The sequence below is a fragment of the Micromesistius poutassou genome (genome assembly GCF_964030765.1).
Source record: "Micromesistius poutassou genome assembly, chromosome: 11".
NCBI classification, from domain to species: domain Eukaryota; kingdom Metazoa; phylum Chordata; class Actinopteri; order Gadiformes; family Gadidae; genus Micromesistius; species Micromesistius poutassou.
In genome coordinates, this window is record NC_140281.1 from 13,059,026 (window position 1) to 13,065,339 (window position 6,314).

At 40.3% G+C, this 6,314-nt stretch overlaps 1 long non-coding RNA gene across 1 annotated transcript; it reads right to left on the minus strand.

Annotated features, from left to right (window-relative positions):
- Positions 1-4,748: 4,748 nt before the first annotated feature.
- LOC311355346 lies at positions 4,749-6,314 on the minus strand. The gene is made up of 3 exons (XR_014637421.1): positions 6,203-6,314; positions 5,124-5,270; positions 4,749-5,007 (listed from the first exon to the last, which is right to left on the minus strand). It is a non-coding gene; the product is annotated as an uncharacterized lncRNA (long non-coding RNA).

Below are 6,314 nucleotides of genomic sequence, written 5' to 3' on the forward strand. Positions count from 1 at the left end.
TCAAACAAAACGGTCAGAGTAACAAACTAGTAAAAGAACAACAATAACATTATTTAACAACTATTTACATGGGCTGTAAGCCTAACATTGTTTGAGGTAAATGTGGATGTTGGTCATGGTTGAGGGACTTAATTTGTATATCAAGTCAATCCTCCTTGAGGTTTGTGTTGCGAAGATATCAGTGACCTGGTCATACCAAACTGGATCTTTTGTTTAGTGATTTCAGCATTTTCTTTTCAATCAAAATAATGGCCAAATTTGTTAACCTCTCCTGCCCCTGAACAGTCCACATTGGAGATTTGACATTATTCATGAGCAAACAGGGCCAGCAATACAGTTGATTGTTAGTAATGCTACCAGTGAGCCATGTAGCACTCACAACATTGACTCTGCCATTACTTTTGGTGATCTTGATTTTGGGAATTGGTCTACCTTTTTCTTTGGTCGCTAACTTACCACTGTAACTCAATGAACGGAATGATTTGTTTAATGTGACGGTCCCCTGTCTAGTGTTGATGTTTGGATGTGATTAACCAATTATTGTTTTTCCTATGTGTCCTTGAACATACCATCAACAGAGTACAGATTGGGAGCACCTGGTGCAGGCGCTTGGTACTTTTAGCCTCAGTTATTTAAGTTAATATAATAAATTCACTCATTTTTTGCCATATTATCGTGTCCAGTGCTGTATTTGTCATAGCCTAGGAGCCGGGTTATGACATTAATACAACATTCCATCGTTTCCATTTTGCACTTTATTTGCAAATGGTGATAATCTCGCTATCGTTCAGATGATTTCACTTGCTTTGTGTCTCTTAGACTGAGCTGCATTGCAGTGCGGGTTTGATCTCGTAACCGAGACAGCGTTGCCAGATTGGGCACATTTTCCGCCCAATGATTATTTTTCCAATCTAACGTGGTTAAAAGTAGACCTGTAAATCTGACCAATCTGGCAACACTGAGCCTAGCCAGGGCTCCTGCTTATTGGTTCATAGCGCAGTGCGTATGAACCAACCACCGCGTAGTTGGCTCGATTCGATCCCTTAGCTAGTCCCACCCATATATATAGTGGGTGGGACCATAGATATATAGAACATAATATATGTTCTATAAATCTATGGTCCCACCCACTCGGAGGAGGACTTTCCTCCTCTCGCCCATTGACTCCCATGTAACTCACCGGCCGCCAGTACTATGAAGGTATTATTGTAGCAAAAGTCTTGAGCATGTGTACACTAAAGTCACAAATGTGTAACAGTAAAGTTGAAGTCGTAAATATTTATGTTGCATGTGTACACTAAAGTCACAAATGTGTAACAGTAAATTTGAAGTCGTAAATCTTTTTTCTACCATTGTAAACACAAAATAGGGGCTATGAGTTCACAAGTCCTTTGTTACAGGTGCACAAATCCTATCCTGTGCATCACAACTTCAAAGAGTCATGCACTTGACACTTTTGCTACAATCATTGCAGCGCAGTTGGTGCAAAACACATTTGCACACCCGTGTTTCATAATCTGAGAACGTGCACAACATTTGTGCATTCGTAAACCCAAATTTGAACTTATGCATCAGAAGTTGCACATCTGTGAAATATTTCCTCACAAATAAAATGATATAGATCACTACGTTCATTGAGCATTTTAATGAGCGAGCACAAGTCCATCGATACAACTGCTTGAATCTGCTGCTACGAGTCTCAGCTGTTGTTTTTCCTGCGGGTACTGTTGCAACACGTCTAGGTGGTACATGTGTAGCAAAAGTGATTCGTATCCGTATGACGCAGAGCGTCCGTGGGCGGGACAAAATTGCAGCATAAACCAATGAAAGTTGCCGGCAGGGGGTGCAGGGAGTGCAAATGAGCTAATTAAAATGAACATAGCGATCTATATCATTTTATTTGTGAGGAACGGTTTACGAATGCACAAATGTGCACATTCTCAGATTATGAAACACAGGTGTGTGAATGTGTTTTGCACCAACTGCGCTGCAATGATTGTAGCAAAAGTGTGTGACTCTTTGAAGTTGTGATGCACAGGATAGGATTTGTGCACCTGTAACAAAGGACTTGTGAACTCGTAGCCCCTATTTTGTGTTTACAATGGTAGAAAAAAGATTTCCGACTTCAAATTTACTGTTTTAGTGTACACATGCAAAATAAATATTTCCGACTTCAAATTTACTGTTACACATTTGTGACTTTAGAGTAGACTTTTGCTCCCTTGCGTCTTTTAGTTGCTTATTTTTTACTCAAAATGTTTATTTTGAGTGAAAGACGTGCGTTTGGGAAGAAGAAAATAAAGTATTGGTTAACCTTTGTGTCGTGTTCATTTCTCCGCCCTTATTTTGGTGCTCCTGGTCAAATTTGACCGGCCTGTTGTAATTGCTCTTACATTAACACACACAAAAAAATTGATCATCACCAAATTTTATTTAACTCCCCTTTAAGCTGTAAACAATGTCTCAGAGTCATCGTTTACATGAATAACTGCAGTGAATATACAAAGAATAGACACAGAAACTGTGTGTGCGTGCGGTGGTGATGGTGGACCACAGGTGTTACAAAAAACACTCAAAACCACTCAAAATTCAATGAAAGTGGTGATCAGCAATTGTATATGTTCAAATGCCTAGTGTGGAGGATATCATAAGGCCTTGAGACAATAAAATGTAAAACACAATATGTATGATTGATGAAAGTAGGAAATCGGTCAGATTTGACCCGAACACGACAGAAAGGTTAAGGTCTGAGAGCGCAAATAAATGCCTCAAACTAGTGCTGTCATTTTAAAATAACAACGTTACGTTTCTTTTATTACTGTTATTTTTTAAGGCAATTAATGTGGATACTCTGCTATTTGGTTTCATTTACTTACTCAATACTTAACCTAAAATTACAGCCAGGGCATCAAAATGAACAAGAACATTTTTATGTGATTCCAAACATTTGAACAAGAGAGAAAGATGGCAAAAAGATACCTCAAAGAGCTTTTCAGAGAACTTCTCTTAAATGGCATGTGTAGTGGACGGAACCTACGTCCGCTTAGTAGGGGTAAATCACTCTTCCCTGAATGGCTGGAAATCAGAGGATCTAGGTCCCTAACCCCCAGGCCTATTAGTCTCGTGTCTACTCTGCCTGCTCAGTTGAAGTACAATAGCTTAGGCTTCAGAATTTAGACCTGTCACAGTGAAGACCTAAAGAATAGAATACCAGTAAGTAGCTGTGTGTGTGACTTACCCTGTATTCCCCCTAACTACTACACTTTAAGGACAGAGGGTGAGACGCCCCTACTTCAGAGAAGAAAAACTCCACAATAAAAGCAAAAGTGTAAAAGTTGAAAAATGAGTGGTTATTTATTATACTCGTTTTCTTATGCTAAGTAAAATAGAAAAGTAAATGAAAAATAGAAATAAACATATATATATCAAATGTAAAGCATAGAGGAATAGCTTCCCTATCAACCTGTAACCACCATATAATGTTCAAAACCTTACATCAACATCCACTTCACCAGAGTGGCTCAATAACACTTTCACGGTTTGGCTTAAAGAGCAACATGCAGGTTAAACACCATTACATAGAATAGTGTATATTAAGGATAACACAACTAGATGTGCAGGACTGAATAATTTTTTAACCATTCTAAAACGATATTTTGAGCTAAAATTGTGATATTATTATGAAAATAACTTCCGTCTCTATGAAACCGCCGACCGGAAATGACGTAGCGCGAGGGAGTCCAGTCAAGTCCAAGCGCGGTTAACATGGATGTTGAGGAAGAAACGCACGCCAACGAGCATACATTGGTGTTATGCAATAAATCTGCTTTAACAAACATACTTACGACCTTGTTCTTGATTAAACATCCATGAAGATTGTCTTAATTTAAGCCAGCAACGTTTTGTCTTTACGTACAACCTGAGATTTTAACGCAGACAAGGAAGCTCAAGCTGGTTAGCACTAGCTGCTAGCTATATTGACTACATGCATAGATAATGTCAATACCAAAGTTACAATAACAGTCTAACAATCATATCTCACTGTCTGAAAATCCAGTATACAATTTTGCCTGCTAGAAGGAAGGAGAGGGGGCCAAATTAGAAAGAAGGGTTTCTCCAAACGGCTGATTAGTGTTTTATTGGCTAGGTGCCTTTGTGGACATTGTGAGGCTATGGCATTGGCAGTGGACAGCATGTGTTGTCGAAGGTGGATGCTTACTGAGCCCTAGTGCAGGATTTAGTCCCAGCCACGGACATTACTTGCCTGACGCTCCATCCCGGGTTTGATGCTTGCTGCCTCAACCCATTTTCGCTGCAGGTTGCATACCTCAACTTCAGGCAGGAGCATGGCGCTATCCACGCCAGCAGAGCAGAGTATGTTTACACAAGACTAATTTACAATACAATTATACTACCTTATTATTATCCACCTTACACCAATACTTGTCAGTTCTCTACACAATTAACAAATTGTCAAAAGATTAGCATTTGATGCTCACAGTTAAGTGGATATTTAATTAAATGTACACATACACTTAATTATTGAATAGAATGGAAACTGTTACATCAAATACTTTTATCCCCTCATTCTAGGCAATTCCGATATACAGCCTAGACAGGTGGTCCGATGGGCACATGGGTTTCTGGGCAGGGAGATCAGGAAGGTGATAACCGCTTGTATTGTGGCTGCAATCAGGAGACAGTTTCCAGAAGAAGGGGGAACATACAGAGGTCTCAAATGGCCGGCATATGGGGGATGATCAATAAATAAACATACATCTTTAACAAAATGAACACACTAAATGCCTTGGTGTAAACAATGTATTTATTGTTTGAAACGTGAATGACGTTGAAGATAGTGGCCGACTGCCTCATCCTTGGCGATCTTGTGGTGTGTGGATAGGGGGGCAGGTGCAGCTGAGGACAGGATGTTGCTGTCTTCTTGGAGGGACTGTGGTGACCTCATGTATGCCTCTCTTAGTGAGACCATCAGGGCCGATGCATATTCTAGATGAGGGAAAGAAATATTGAGATCACATTTAACGGAATAGTTAATTCATCCAGTCAGGTAAAATTTGACTAGACTTAAAAAAATATCTTTAGAAACTGAATGAAGTTCTCACCATATGATGGTTTCTCTTTTATGGGTCGGACAACCCAGCCACCCTTGCGAAACCTGGGATAACGGACTGCGTAGCGTGCCTCACCACTGTTTGTCCGGGATACATCTGTCTCCATTCTCATTGAAATGGAGGACTGCTAAGAGAAGTCTATAGGAAAAAGGTACACTTCAGTATTAGGCACCACAACTAAAACAAAAAGAAAAGTGGTCTGACGCTGGCAATACAGTACATTCCAGCAAGAGGTTAAGGTTACTTTAATCACGTTTCATGAGGCGATCCTCCATGTGATGTAATTCTAATGAACAATTTGGACATTTTTCAATGAGGTGTGTGCTACTATGTTACTGCATTAGATGTAGCCAGATTCATCCATTAACCCTAAGCAACATTGTCTGTCAACTTGAGGGGCAAACATATGGGATTTCAGAGAATTTATCAATAAATAAATTGTGAAATCACTTGAGAGTAACACAGGATACAAAACCGAATGGGGAAACGGGAGTGTTGGGCTAGAACTATGCTAACCATGTCACTATGTGCCGCGTTCCAATATCCATACTATCCGCACTCACTATGCTTAGTTTGAGTAGGTAGGGCGTTCCAATTCAGATCGGGGCGAATAGAAGTGTACTGAAAGGACCGGGATGGTGTACTCAAAACGGTCAAACCGCGAAGTGTGGACTCAACGAGCATTTTCCACATAGCCTGCATTAATTTAGTTATTTTGTAGCTTTTATAGCTACTACACGTAAAGAGTTCACCGTTCACAGCGGGATGTTTTTTGCGGGAATTTCTGGGTAGTGCACCATGGAGTATTCGGTTTTGGAAGACATGGACATCTGAAAATCAGCACACTTAGTGAGTGCGGATAGTGTACTATGGAAGTATGGATATCGGAACACACGTCATCAGCTACAAAATGTTTGCTAATGCAATAGCCAAATGTGTTGTGGGCCTATGTTGCTAACTAGCTGGAGGATTGCCCAATGCTCAAATCACTTCTCTATTCCGCCATTAATACACTAACACATTAGGAAATCACCAAAACAGCAGTTAAAAGAGGTAAAAGTAAGACTTACTCGGCTAAGAGACAGCTTTCGGTGCAAAGCATTTCTGCTAGCACCAGCAGTGGTAGCACTTGGTCCTCCAGTCCCGCCCGCGCCAGTTTCAAGTGGATCCTTTGGCTTTGAA